Source organism: Neovison vison, chromosome 3, assembly GCF_020171115.1.
Source record: "Neovison vison isolate M4711 chromosome 3, ASM_NN_V1, whole genome shotgun sequence".
NCBI lineage: Eukaryota > Metazoa > Chordata > Mammalia > Carnivora > Mustelidae > Neogale > Neogale vison.
In genome coordinates, this window is record NC_058093.1 from 39,029,676 (window position 1) to 39,045,094 (window position 15,419).

Below are 15,419 nucleotides of genomic sequence, written 5' to 3' on the forward strand. Positions count from 1 at the left end.
GCACACACTGGCAGAGGTCACTGATCACCCTTCTGTGGGAGGGCAGGGATGCCCCTACTGGCTGGGGCTTATCCCACCTGGCACCCCAAACTGGTTTGTTTGGTTTTTTTGTAAGGAATGAACTGGGCAGAAGACAATGGGTTAATAGAGCCCTCCCTCTTCCTGCCTTCCTGACCAGCTCAGCATGCACTGCCTGGGGTGGGCCAGTGGCTTCCTATGTAGGTATTACAGGCAGTCCTCTTACCATACCTCCCTCACAGGTACACACATTCATACTTATGCTCACACAGGCTCATTCACCTGTGTGCATTTCACACTCACACATCCTCACTACCAAATGGGCAAACCATCCAAGGGATGGGAACCATGCATGGCACATTCCTCAGCTTAAGAGATATGCTCTTTTGCATCTACCCCTGCCAGCCCCCTAAGGATAATATCATTCACCAGGAATTAAGACCCAACCCTCCACCCTTAAAACCACAGGCAGAGAGGATCTGGCTACCTATGGGATTTCAGGTACTATCGTCTTTGTCATGACAGATTGCAGAGTGTCAAAGAGCCTTCTGAACTCTGGTCCCATACCAGTATGGACAGCCAGCCAGCACAGATGAGTCCCAGCTACTGGGGCGCCTCCCTGCTGCTAAGAGTGTGCCCACCAGCTCCTCAAATGCTACCCATAAACCCTGCTGGAAACCCGACCTAACCGCAAACCCTTGGCTGGCATCCCCCCCCCCATATATATATTCAAAATACTTGAGGTTAACTTGACCAGGTTTCTGTAATCAGCAAACCTATTTGAATAATAAAAATTTTCTGTTTACTGTAGGTATCCCAAACTCACTTTTCCATTACCACCTTGTCAATGGACCCCCTTGACATGAAAGGACTATTATTTGGACCCCAAAGTGAGCAAAAATTCCTCAGGAAACCATGGATTTGCTCTCTTCTGCCCTCATCCAAAGCTATCCTAACTCAGCCCACCCATGTCTGCCTGATGTAGAAGCCTCCCAACCATGTATACGGGCCCACCATGTTGCTAGGAAACTTCTGCTCTTACGCCTGTTTTTCATAGACTCCAGTTCTGTGTGAAGCCAATCCATGTCCTGGGGCTTCATGGCTTGGAGAGACAAACTCAGTGGAAACAGGCATTGGTGGGCCTTGAAGTCTAACCGCTGTGGATGGAAAGAACTCTAAGAGACAGGCAAACTCAGTTCTGGCCACTTGGAGTAGACACTGGACCTTTAGTGATTGGCATTTTCAAACAACTAGCCTAGGTAACCACTCAACAAAAACCATGTCATACCATCCCAAACCATAGGAGCCACTGAGGGCACCCTAACTTGAGGAAGATCCTCTATTATGAAAAAAATTGTAGCTATGATCAGACACCAGCAAAAGACTTGCTGTTAGTCAGCACCCCCTGGACCAAGTCCTGCATCATTCTGTAGGGAGTTCCAGGGTGCAGAGAATAGGGGAGACTTGCTCTACCATGGAGACCTCTCCATCATGTTCCCTGAAAAAAAGCCAGAGCACAGGTATGGATTGCTGCCAGGATGCCAACACAGAAGGATCCAGATGTCAGGTCTTCTGGCAGAACATGCTTCAAAGTCAAGGTGAGGCCCAGAAAGACCCTGAAGCCTTCTTTATCCATCTCAGATATCAGGACCCCCTGAAAAACTGGACTCTGTGATGATCTTGACCTCTTGAATTGCTGGTGTTATGGAAGTCATCATCCAGACCACAAGTGTGATCTCCTGGACCAGTTCCGCTTCCAGCCATCATAGTCGCTACTCGCCAAGGTCGGGTTCTAATCCACTGGGCCTCAGTTGGCACCTCAATTCTGGAGGCATAGTTCAAAGCTTAATATGTGCCCAATCCCTTTTTCTGTCCCTTGTTTTTGTTTTTAAAAAGTGAGCCTAAAAATCACTCTTACATTGCTATACACGGGGCTGATTTTCAGCCAGAATCCATCCTGCTCAGTAGGTGCTTGTGTAGTTCTAGTTGTTAAATATTTTTAATATGACCACTGCCTATACGTCAGACATGACCTACTCTTTGCCTCTGATGAGTTTTCTGACTTTGCCAGTCTTTATATGACCCAGAACACACACTTTGCACAGGAAGTTCCAATTTCCAGCACTGTGAAATGTCTCCCCAGTCCCAGACCACGATCCACTGGAGGACAACACAGAGAATGTGCAAGGACCCTGAGAATTCCCGGGGAGCCCCTGGTTATCACTGGCCCTGGGGACCTCACTCTAGACATGCTTGCTTCTCTCAGGGGACTCAGATTCTGGCACGTCGGAGGAAAACCTACCACAAACGTCTAGAGCCTTCAGGCTACAAGAGAGATAACTGCACAATGGTGGCATCATCTGGATGTCTCACCCTTCTCAGCGACATGTCCCTGCTGCAGTTGGGAAGGCCACTTTCTGGTTGCTGTAAAGTTGCAGAGGCAGCGGCTCCTGTCACATGCTGCCTTCAGACACCCCTGACTCTGCACATTCTACCCAGGGAAGTGTGGCCTTCCCTGCCTACCCCCACACTCCCCCAACAAGAAGAGGAATAAGAGGCGTCAGGGTTGGCTAAAGGCTTACATTTTATTTATTCTTTTTTTTATTTTTATTTTTTGGCCGGTCTTATCCCCTGGACTTTCTCTCTTTGGGGCCTCCCCTCTGCCCCCCACCCCAGCTTATAGATCTGCTCCTGGCATTTCTAACTTTCAGTATCACCCTTGATCTTCATAGTGGCCACTCGGACAGCTCCCCAGACCTGAGTGACACCTGTGCTCTGCCCGGCACCTGTCTGGGCTGGGACCTCAGATGTCACAATAGCATTTCCCGTTTTGGGAGTGTGTCTATGCCTAGCCGAGCTCAGGAAGATGTCAGACTGATTTCTTCCTGTCCCCCTTCCACAACTCCATGAGGACCTAAGGTATCTGGGGCCACATGTCCTTCTCTCAGTTCACTCATGTCTTGAGCTATTGAAAGGTGGATGCCCACAGGGTTAAGTCACGGGGGGCTGAACAGAGCCTCAGGGCGCATGTGGTTTTGCCTCAGGAGGACAATCAGGGGTGATGCACTGGCCGCCACCAAAGGGGGGGGGTTCTCCCTGGAGCTGCGACAGGCAAAATTCACCTGAAAATTAAGAAGAGAGCTTTGGGGTGCCTGGGTGACTCAGTTGGTTAAGCATCTGCCTTCGGCTCAGGTCATGATCCCAGCATCCTGGGATTGAGCCCCACATCAGGCTCCTGGCTCAGCAGGGAGTCTGCTTCTCCCTATCTCTTTGCATCTGCATCGAGTTCATGCTCGATCTCTCTCTCTCTCTATCTTTCTGTCTCAATAAATAAATAAAATCCTTCTTTATTCTTTATTCTGGCTATTTCAGTAAAAAGCACGTTAGTGAAGAACAACTCAAAGGAAAGGAAGGAAAGAGGCTTGGAATTTTACAGAGGCAGGTAAACAAGGGGGCGATCTTGGAGTCTTATGGGAGTCACAAGAAAGGATGGAGATGAGAGTTCTCTTGGAAACACTCAGGGCAGTGTGGTCCTTTGTGGTTAGCTGGTTTTCCATTTCCATTTCCGCCACAAAGTAGGGGAGGAGAGGTTTCATGATTGAGGCTGCACAGGGCTCAGATGAAGTTCAACATTGTCAGAACCACATTTTGTTCAAGAAGAATATTGTTACTGAATAACTCAGAGGTGGTCATTATACTTCCTGAGTGGGATAAAGCAAGGCCTTTTAGGAAATAGTCCCTCCAGGATTCTCGCTGGAGTCGTTCCTGCAAAATTGGTGAGCCATCTCTTAAGAAGTGGGGCAAAGGTCGGTGGTTTTAAGGTCCTAAGGATTGGCATCTTAAAAGAGGGATGCCCCAAATAGAGAAATAATGCTATAGAAATTACATCAGAGTAAGGAGCCAGGAATTGAACCTTGAGAATTAACCAGTCCAGTGGATTCCAGAGGTCCAGAGAAGAAAAACCCAGCAATATCACTGAGTTGCTTGAGGCCAAGATGGCCATGCTCTTGGTGGCATTGTCCAAAGTCTTCAAAAGCACGTGCGACCCAAGCATTCTGTCAGACTTCCTTAGTGACCCAGCAGCAGCTGGTTCAGGGAGAATTCTAGCCCATGCATGGTCAGCTGCGGTGCTGGGTCCGTTGAGGTTAATGCCAAGTTATGGGGCGTGCTTCAGTGACAATCGCTCTAGTCTGTGGTTGACTGCCCGTGCTTTCGGGGAAGCATCAGAGGAAAACAAAAAAACTATCTGCACATGACAAAATAAAATGGCTGTGGTTAACCTATTACTGACAATTTTCTGTTTTTTTAAAAAAAAAGATTTTATTTATTTGAGGGGTGCCTGGGTGGCTCAGTCATTCAGCGTCTACCTTCAGCTCAGGTCGTGATCCCAGGGTCCTGGGAACAAGCCCCACATCAGGCTCCCTGCTGGCCCGAAGCCGGCTTCTCCCTCTCCCACTCCCCCTGCTTATGTTCCCTCTCTTGCTGTCTCTCTCTCTGTCAAATAATAAAATACATTTAAAAAAATCTTCTTAAAAAAGATTTTATCTTGTTGAGAAAGAGAGAGAGCACAAGCAGGGGCACAGCAGAGGCAGAGGAAGAAGCAGGTTCCCCACTGAGCAGGCAGCCCAATTCAGGGCTCGATCCCAGGACCCTGAGATCATGACCTGAGCGGAAGGCAGAGGCTTAACCGACTGAGCCACCCAGATGCCCCATTGACAATTTTCTAAAGTGTAGGATCTCTTGGGTGTTCATAGCAGAAGCAGGACAACTGACAAGCACATTTGGTCATTTACAAGGCTATTAATCATATTAAAAAATAAACTTGAGGGGCGCCTGGGTGGCTCAGTGGGTTAAAGCCTCTGCCTTCAGCTCAGGTCATGATCTCAGGGTCCTGGGATCAAGCCCTGCATCAGGCTCTCTGCTCAGCGGGGATCCTGCTTCCTCCTCTCTCTCTCTCTCTCTGCCTGCCTCTCTGCCTACTTGTGACCTCTCTCTCTGTCAAATAAATAAATAAAATCTTTTAAAAAAATAAAAATAAAAAAAATAAACTTGATTCAGAAAGCCTTGTAGACAAAATATTAACACCATGACTAACTCTATTTTCAAAGAGGAGCAGATATTATACCTAACTTATAAAGGTAGATGCTTAACCAACTGAACCACACAGGCGTTCCCAGAATAAGTTCTAAATATGTACATATGAATATAACTCCACAGTTAGGTGATAGGACATCAAGTGGAAAAACTGCCTCCCCCGCACCCCCCAGAAGATGTTAGATTCAAATGAAGGAAGTTGTAAGTGAGTTACCATTTGGAGACCCTGCTGACTTTCTGACTGACAACATCTACTATGGTTGGCTACTCTCAGCTACAGCAGTGCCAAGAAACGTCAGGGCCAGTGAGGGCATCGGCAAAGCTCTGGCAATTTCCCACACAACGCACAGTTCTGGAAATCTGAATGCAACTACCTATTACCTATTTGACCTGGGACAGGCTATGTCGCTTCTCTTCCTACACGACTCATCAATAGCAACTGTTAGATAAACCCAAATATTTCCTAGCATTTCTCTTCTTACAAAATGAAAGAACAAATCATGTATGTTTTTTCCTTTGGGAAATCTCAAAGACAGTGGTAGGTGCAAAAGCTATCACTCAGGATCAATTTGGGGGCAGGCAAAACATCAAAAGTTGTCAGGATATTTGAATAACTGAATGAGGCAGGATCCCGCATTCCTGAGAAATAGTACTTGGCTACTTATTTAAAATGACAATAAAGGATTTAAAAAATAAACAGAAAGGGTAACATGATTGTAAAGATTCGTAGCTCCTTCTCAAGAGAGAGAATTTTGCTCTTTTTTACATAATCAAGGTCATCAGAAAGTCAGCATAAAGCATAGAAGGTACTGGTAAAGCACACAATCTTTGTTACCTAGGCAAACTAAGCAGAAGGTAAATAATCATCTAACAAACTCGTATTCATTTCCTATTGCTGCTCCAACAAATTACTGCAAATTAAAGAGCTTAAAACAAACTAAATATATTATGTTATAGTTCTAGAGGTCAGAAGTCCACAATCAGTCTCAAAGTTAAGATGTCAGCAAAGAGAGCTCTTCTTGAAGACTTCAAGGAGACAATCTATTTCCTTGCCTTTTCCACCCTCGAGCAGTCCTTTTCACTCCTGGCTCGAGGCCACTTCCTCCATCTTCAAAGTCAGCAGCACTTTATCTTTCAATGTCCTTCTGCTTCCATTGTTATATGGCCTTTTCTTCATTCTGACTCTCCTGCCTCTCTCTTATAAGGACCCTTGTGATTACACTGAGCCCAGAGGGTGATCCAGGATAATCTCCCCCATCTCAAGGTCCTCAATTCAATCTGTAAAATTCCTTTTGCCATGTAAAATAGCACATTCATGGGTTCCAGGGATTGGGTTGTGGCCATCACTAGGGGGCCATTGTTTCATCTACCACAAACTTCTTATGAAGGGCAGACCAATAATTTTCTCATTTTAACAGAGGAAACCAAATTCTAGTTTCCCATCAACCCTACTGGATGCCAAAGCTCTTTTTGAAAATCTTACAAATAAATCCAGCCAGCCAGCTTTAACCATAACAGATAAAATTATCTTTTCTAGAACCTTCTATAACTTTCAATATCCACCCCTGTGGAAAATATACATTATATGTTAATAAAAAAAAACTTTCAATATCCATTCCAGTTATATCCTATGCTTTCTTGTTTCTCATTCAAACAAACCAGCTGTTTTCCTTTAGGACAAAACCACTCTTTTTCCTTAACAAAAAACATCCTGCATAGCTCAGTTCCCAAAATTCCCCCTTATTTCACTCAGACCTCTCTCCTCTTTTTTCTCTATGGCAAAGAAGAAGCCTCCTCTGTTTGCTCATAAAGCCTCTTCCCAATGGAAGGACCGCAAGGTATCTGATAATTTCTCCTTCTTGCACCTTTAGCTTCTTCTTTAGTGGTTCCTTCCCATCAGCATTTAAACATGCTCATCTCTGCTCCCCTCAGGCCCTCACTTGACCAGCCCTTCTTCTCCACCTTCCTGTATTAGAAGTGCTACCTGTGCTTATTACTCCCATACTTTATCTCCTATTCACACCTAAACCCACTGCCATCTGCAGGTCTCTTCACCCATCCCTCCACTTGGTAGACCTCTCTCCAGGGTCAACAAGAGCCCCTTCCATTGCCACATCCAACTGATGCCTTGTATTACTTGATCCCCCAGTAGCTCTGGACAGTTGCCTAGCCTCTCTCTGGAAATGTGCTTGTCGTTTTCCTCCTGTCCTCTGATGGCTGCTAGATGGTGTCCATCTGAGCAAACAGCCCTATTGTCTAACCAGGCACTCATGTCAAAAGCCTGCTTTTCATCCTATGGTCTCCCCATCTATATCCATCAAGTCACCAAGTACCACCTTCTAAAAACTATTTTTTTTTCTAACTGATTCATTCCCCTTCAAGGCCCCTGCCACCACCTTAGCTGAGGCCCCGTTTTTCCCTCGGCCGGATGAAAACAGCCTCTTACTGATCCCACTACCTCCAATCTGGCCTTCTTCCCATCCGCAGTGTGCAGAGGGTCAGAGTGTTATTTCTGAGAAATACAGATCTGAGCTCACCATTCCATGGCTTCAAGTCTCAATGCCCACTCCTCCCAACTCACCCCCACTGCCTTTCTGTTGAAACCCAGCCTACTTAGCTGTCCTGGGGACCTTTGATTATCTTTCGAACTTTATCTGGTGCCAACTCCCCTCCTCAAATCCTGCCACTTGTAACGACAGGGATGGACCTCAAGGGTCCTCCACTAAATTAAATAGGCAGAGAAAGGCAAATACTGTATGTTCTCACTTAAATGCAGAATCTTGAACAGCTGAGCCCTTTGAAATGGAGAGTAGAATGATGGTTGCCAAGGGTTTTGGATGGGGGAAATGGAGAGATGGTCAAAGGATACAAACTTCCACCTACAAGATAGACAAGATCTGGGGATCTAATGTGCAGCATGGTGACCATAATTAACAATACTGTATTATACATATATACTTGAAAGTTTTTAAGAGACTAGGTCTTAAATGTTGTCACCACACACCCAAATCATTATTCGAGGTAAAAAATGTTCATTAACTGTATTGTGGTAGCCATTTTGCAATACACACGTGTCTAATCATCACATTGTGCACCTTAAACTTACATACGTTATGTGTCAATAATTTCTCAATAAAGTGGACGAAAAAATAGCAATAAAAAATTTCTGGGGCGCCTGGGTTGCTCAGTGGGTTAAGCCTCTGCCTTTGGCTCAGGTCATAGTCTCAGTGCCCTGGGATCAAGCCCTGCATCGGGTTCTCTGCTCAGTGGGGAGCCTGCTTGCTCCTCTCTCTCTGCCTGCCTCTCTGCTTACTTGTGATCTCTCTCTGTGTTGAATAAATACAAATCTTCAGAACAAATTTCTCTTTTAAAACTAAGCTCTATATCTGAGCTATTCCCATGCACTTCCCTAAATTTACCATGCTTTCCTGTTTTTATGGTGTTTGCATGATTTTCCCAAACATTTATCTCCATCTTCAATTCAATGGCCTAACTCTTACTCATGCCCCATGTCTCAGCCTTCTGTAACTGCCTGTTTACTTGTGTGTCTCTCCCGGACTCCAAGATCATTGAGAGCAGGGACTCTGCATTGTCCAACGTCTCATTACCACTGCTTATGTCCGGTAATTATGTGTTTTCAAAAAGTATTTGTTGAATAAATAAGGTTTCAATGAGATTTAGAGCAGGTCTGGTGTGTCTGAGGGAGTGGAAAGGGTAGGTGGATGGGTGAAGCAGTTACCCAGGAAAGTCACAGATGTCAAGCTTCAAAGGTAGAGTGTGGCCACTGCAGAGACCAGGGTAGGGCCAATTAAGTGGCTGCTGAAGTGGAAAGGAAGTGAAGGTCACCAGGGAGGGTGATATGAGGGAACTATGGTCCAACATATTAGATGAGTGGCACTAATGTTGCCCGGGAGAAGTCAGGCACTGGGTGGGGTGGGGAGGAAGCTGTGAGTCAGGCTTCAAAGTCCTTTCACAGATGGTGTGATGAAGGGAGGGAGGTGCCTTCCTCTGATGATCCAACTTCAGTGGAGGAGAGGAAAGGAAATGGAAGTGAAAAGACATTTACACAGGACCATCACTGATTGGTTTTCCTTGAAGATGAGGACCCCGCCTTAGGACCCTGAGATCTGCGGATGCTGCACTAGAAGGTGGGGGTGGGGGAGGCCCTCTGTGAAGGGGGTTTCAAGATGAAGGGGTAGAGGAATTTCTCAGAAAGAGGTTGTGCCTACAAATAAATACATTAGTGGAAAGGACTTTCCAGAAGGCTCCATAGAAGGACGCAGAGGGTGTCTCCCAGCATAAATTCAAGCAGTCAAATGTCATGACGCCTTCCACTGGGCTTCAGAATTTGTTACAAACCCTGGCTCCAGAAATTTCTGCTATCTTGCCATTGCAGTGGCTTTATCCCAGTTAAGAGATTAATCTGGAATCCTGATCTGACCCTTAAAACAAAGGAATCAAACCCCTGCATAGGGGATTATCAACCCCATGCATTCTTTTATTTTTTGGGGAAATTGGTTCCTCAGTTGTTTTTGTGGAATGTGAGCACACTAAAGGCTTCCTTTTCCCTTTGGGCCTACAATTAAAAGGAACTCTTGGCTTTACACACACACACACACACACACACACACACACACACACATCGCTGTGTGGTAAAGTCCTTATTAAACAAAGTTTCAAACTCAGATAAAACTTGGTAGTCCTCACACTTGAGACTGCCGGGCACCTCCCTTCCACCATTACCAGAGAAAAGCAAAGAGACAGCTCCAGGAATAAGCCACTCCCCAAGCCCAGGGCTTGCTCTGGATTTCTTGTCAGCTTATGTCTCTCTGAGCAGAGACAGCCCCTCAACAGCTATGGCTCTTCTAATGAGCTTCTAATATGCTTGGCATAAACTATCCTTGGTTAGGATGGACTTTACTTTTAACGTGCTGCCATTTCTTGTACCTGTTCACTAACAAGGTTAGTCTAGTTTTCTGTGTGTGTGTGTGTGTGTGTGTGTGTGTATACTAGATTAACTGAGGTTTGGCATCAAGGCTATTAATAAGAGTAAGACTAATCAGCATCCTCCCCATCCCACCCTAACTTGTTGGAAATGTGGGATAATGGACCACCCCCCCACCCCCACCCCGCAGGCCAATGCAATCAGTAACTGCATTTCGACAAGATCTTCCCAGAATGCCCGTGGAAATCATGGTCTGAGAAGCTGCCCCAGGCCTTGCATTTACTGAGAACTGTGCCTCACATAATCTCACTGCAAGCAACCTTGCCTCTCCCACCACCAGGACCTCTTTCTTTCCAGCTCACCCCCCTTCCTGTGCTGATTCCAACAATTTCTGCCCATCATTCCATGGATTCCAGCAGGTTTACAGGGACTCTCCTCTACCACTGCCCCCACCTCCTTGGCTCACCCCCCCACCATCTGGCTTGGATTCAACAGCTGGTCATTGTACAATACTACTTCCTTGCATATACATAACTCTCCTTCCTTTCCCTTTCTCTCTCCACAAAAATAACCCCAGTGGAATCCTACTCCCCACCTTCCTTTGCCTGCACCTGCTCAGCCAAATGTGGCCAGTGAAACACAGAACCACACTGATGACTGATCCTTCTTTACACCTTCTCCTCTTCCCTCAAGTTTCTGACACCTATTCCCTCTCCACACTCCAAACTGATGACCTTGCTTCCTGTTTCCATAAGAAAATAGAAGCTCTCAGAAGGACAAGTCCCCACATTCTGGTACCTCATCCATCCAGCTCCCTGTCTCTATGCCCACACCTCGTCTGCCCTCTGTTACTGTCTGTGAACATCGGCCTTGCTGGTACCTGAGGTACCCTAGTACCCTTGCCCTCTCTTCTTGCTCACTCAAGGATGGCTTTCCAGAAAATGTCCCTCCGCCCCACATACCTTCATTATCGAATTTTTCCTCGTTACTAAATCATTTCTATTGGCACTTCCATTCTAAAAACAAAACAAAATGAAACAAAACAAAACAAAAATCTGCTTTGAGCCTACATTCCCCTCCAACTGTCACCCTGATTCTGCTCCCCTTTAGAGAAAAACTTCATGAAAAAGTGGTCATGGTCTCTTCCTAGAGCCCCATTCTTTCTAGGTCTCATTCTTTCTAGAGACCATGCCAAGCAGGCTTTCCCACCTCCTCTATTTCAATGGCACTTACCAAGGCCACTAGTTACCTATGTGGTAACCAACACCAATGTCCAATTACCAACACTAGCCTTACTTGAACTACTGGCTGCATTTGGTGGCACAAATCCATCCTCCATCCTTGGTCTTCCAGCATGTAATGTTTCCTTCTCACTGCCACCCTGGCTCCTTTTCGCAGAATGTTTTGCTGGGTCCTTGTTATCTTCCTGTCTGACCTCTCAATATCGGAGGGTCTCGGGCTCATCCCCAGTCCCCGCACTTCACTAATACTCCCTAAATGACCTCACTGAGTCCTGAGATTTTACCTATTCTGTGGGCTCCCAAAGTTCTGTCTCCAGCCTGGACCTCTCCTCCACACCCCAGATTTCTATATCCAGTTTCCTAGTCGGTGTCTAACAGGCAGCTCAAACTTAATATGGCCCCAGATGTATTGAGTTCCTCCCTTCCTGCCTGCTTGTTTAAATCTTCATTTCACCAACTGTATCTTCCAATTGCTCGAAAAGCCAAAAACCAAAAAAGTTTGGAAATCAGCAAGAATCTGTAAGCTCTACCTTTTCAATGTGTCTAAAACTTGACCACTTCTTTCCTCTTCCACCGTTACCACCCAGGGCTGAGCCTGTCTTCTCTTGACGGGATTATTTCAAAGACCTTCTAACCAGTCTCTTGGCTGAAACCCACAGGCCCTTCAGGCTGGCCTTTACAGCCTTTTGAAGGCTCAGACCAGGGCCTTTCTCTGCTTGAAACCGTCCAAATAGCTTCCCATCTCATGCAGAGTGAAAACCATAGTCCTCACTTTGTTCTGTTTGGTTCCCCCTTCTCTCCTCCTATTTTCCCCTCTCCCCTCCCTCAGTGCGCTTGCCTTGTTGGGCTTCCTGGTGTCCCATCTCAGGGCCTTCATCCCTGCTGTTCCCTCTGCCTTTCCATACAGAAAGCTCACAACCTGCTTTCTTCCCGTAGCTGCTCCTGGTAGGAGCGCTGTAAATAACAGTGGCTTCCCTTCTCTTCCCTCCTTAGTCTGTGTTGTTTGTCTCCATAGCACCAGAAACCACCCAATGTCCTATATGTGTTGGTTTATTTATTGGCACGTCTCAGGAGCGGGGACTGCTTTGTTCACTGTCCTGCCGCCTCGAATAGCGGCACACAGTAGATGCTCGAAAATACCCGGTTCAATTACAAATTAAACCAAAGCAACAGAGGGAAACAAAAATATGTATGGATGGCATTTCTACGTAGCGGACTCTGCTGCCTGAGCTTTGCGATGCATTATCTAGTTCATCCTCATAAGCCTATCGTCCTGTATTGCTATACGTTGTGTGTGTGTGTGTGTGTGTGTGTGTGTGTAAAGAAACCTGGCACAAAGACATGAAATAATCCATTGGAGACCATATCGTGGAGCTGGAGTTTAAATCCAGACTGTTGAGTCCTATTAATCTGGATCATTCCATCACTTTCTGCACTCTGGCCCAGAGGATACTACCTGAGAGTTATCTGTTCCTCGCAAGTATGAAAGACTCTGTCTCCACAAAGTGGGCCCCTGGCATTTAGAAAAAATAAAGCTTTGTTAAGGGTTGAGGAAGTGGTCGTAGAAGGCGGACATAGGATTCTTCCAGGAAGAGTGCTGAGACAGCCGAGAAAGGCTGAGCACCAACACTTGAAGCGGCAGGTGAAAGAATAGCCCCCGCCGCCCGCCCCCCCCCCATACCTTCCCGTGCTGCTGCTTTTTCTCTGCGTCCCCTCCCGCTTCCGCCTAGGCGCGGACTCCGCTGTCGCGAGTCCTCCCGGCCGCTGGGGCGCGCCCGAGGCCGCAGGGGGCGTTGCGGCACCGCCCAACGTCGCGCCCTCCGCGGCTGCGCAGTGCGTACGTCAAAGCCGGGCTCAGGCCGGGAGTGGGGAGCGGCGAGGCCTGGGAGAGACTGATCCTCCAGCAGCCGGCGAAGGCGAAGGCGGCGCCTGGTCCCGCAGCAGCAGCCGCAGCCGCAGCCCAAGCGAGTGAGGGCAGCAGTGCAGCGGCCTCAGCGGGAGCCCCTGAGCCGCCGTCCGCCCGCGCAGCCACCGCCGCCGCCGCGGGAGCCGGTCGCCGGGAGCAGGAGCAGGCGGAAGACAACGGAGGGGCCGAGCGCCCGAGCCGCGCCGCGGGGACCCAGCGAGCAGCCCGAGGCGGCGGCGGCCGAGGACGGGGACGGCGACGACGCGGAGGCGGAGAGGGAGCCGCCCGGCCCAGCCCGGTGAGTGACCCCCAGCCCGGCCCTGCTCGCGGCGCAGACGCCCGCCCGGTTTCCGCCTGCCCCGACCCGTCACCGGCCCCCGGGCTGCCTCCATTTTCTCCGGTGGCGGAGGCGGCGGGCCCGCCTGGCCCGCCCTCCCTGCTCGGCTCGGCTCGGCTCGGCCCGGGCCGGGCCCCTTGCGGAGCCTTCCCTCCTAGTCCCCGCCGGCGCGGCTCCCAGCGGCCTGTGGCCGGGGCTCTGGGCGACCGGTGCTCTCCTGCCACCCCTCGCGGTTCTCTGGCAGGGCTGGCGATTGGGGGCGTCCGCGGCCGGAGTTGGGTGACCAGGGAGGTGCGGGTCGGGCCAGCTGTCACTCCCATAGCACACGGCTCTGGCCGCCTCACTCCTGGCCCCTGGTAAACTTCCTGCTGTGGGGAGGCAGGCAGCATCTTTTGTGATCTTCATTTGAGGAAAATGCCTAACTGACTTCTGGTTAGGAATTGTGCGGCCGGAGCGTTCCCGAGTTCGGTTGAACCAAGCCGAGCGCTGCACTGCGTGCTGGCACTCTGGTCGGTCCGCGCCAGAGGGGTTCGAAGGGGAACCGGGGCCCAAGGTCCCCTCCCCGAGGAGCTTACGCTCTGGTGTGGGAGATAAGACCAGTACGCAAATAACCTCGATACCAGGAAAGAGGTGATAAGTCCTGTGAAAGAACTACAAAGTGCTAGAAAGACAGCCGGGGATGACCGTACCGATCGATCACTTCCGCCTAGCAGAGACCTGGAAGGCTTCCTGGACGAGGCGGTGCCAAGCTGGGTCTTGAAAGCTCTGTGGGGTTTGGGAGAGAACGGATGGGGAAGAGACGGTATGAGGAGAGACAGCAAACTAGAGGAAAAAGATAAAAAGGCATAGTCTAGAAATAGTGGATAATTCAGTTGTCTGTGGCCATGTTGGGGAGTTAAGGGTAGGCTACAGAGGTATTGGGGGCCAGACCCTTGAATATTGTAGAGGAGCTATTTGAGTGGCATTCTAAGGTAAACTTAGAGCTCATTACTCAGTGACTCATGAGCCCGGAAATGTAAGCTAGGAGATATTAAGGCCGTCCTGTGAAAGAAAGAGAAGGAGGCCCAGTGAAGGGTTGACGTTCTGTGCCTTGAATATAATGCAGTTTGAGATCGATTTTGACAGCTACAAATAAATTCATGTCCAGGCTAAGCAAAGTACCTTTTGCAAAAAGCTTCATTTAGGTATCATGCTCTTAAGAGGTAATGGAAAGATGCGTGTAAAATAAGCTCTTTGCACATAAGGCAATTCTCTTGGTGCGGTTCACTAAAATGCATCAAAACCTCTCCCACGGTGTATTAGCTGGCTGCACTTTGGGATTACTGAGTTGATCATAACTTCTTCGAAATGGCATTTTGTAAAGCAGTCTAAATTGATGATTTTTAAAAATCAGATTGTTACTAGCATTCTGGTATGGCAAGTTGGACATAGAAACTTTTTAAAGAAGGGTAAACATTTCTTTATTTTCAGTTACATAAATATGGGAGAGTGAGAAGTGAAAATCTAGCTTGATTTTGTACATTTTTCCCCAGTTACTAGCAGATAATTAGCTTTACTCAAAGTCTAGAATATATGATTTGTGGAAGCAGCTCAGAACCCATGTTAGTTTCATAAACACTTGTTTGTTGTTTGTTTATATGATGAGTGAATGTCAACTTTTTTCAGTTAAAAAACTTACAAAGTGCAAGAAGTACTGGAAATTTTTAAAAAATTATCTTCTGTAATCTTACCACTTAGATTTGGTTTTGCATATTTCCTTTTCAGTTTTCTTATGTTTATTTTTTCCTTGCGTGATGAAAAAAACTGCATATATATATATATATATATACACACACACAAATTTTATTCAAGTTTTTTGTCATTAAGTATCTTTATGTA

General features: G+C 47.6%; 1 protein-coding gene across 1 annotated transcript in view; it reads left to right on the forward strand.

The window, feature by feature from the left end:
- The first annotated feature begins 13,276 nt into the window (after window positions 1-13,276).
- Window positions 13,277-15,419, forward strand: part of CAB39 (calcium binding protein 39) — an 88,440-nt gene continuing 86,297 nt past the window's right edge. The window contains exon 1 of the mRNA XM_044241827.1: window positions 13,277-13,502. The gene's annotated coding sequence lies outside the window, so the exon portion shown is untranslated. The remainder of the gene's footprint in view (window positions 13,503-15,419) is intronic.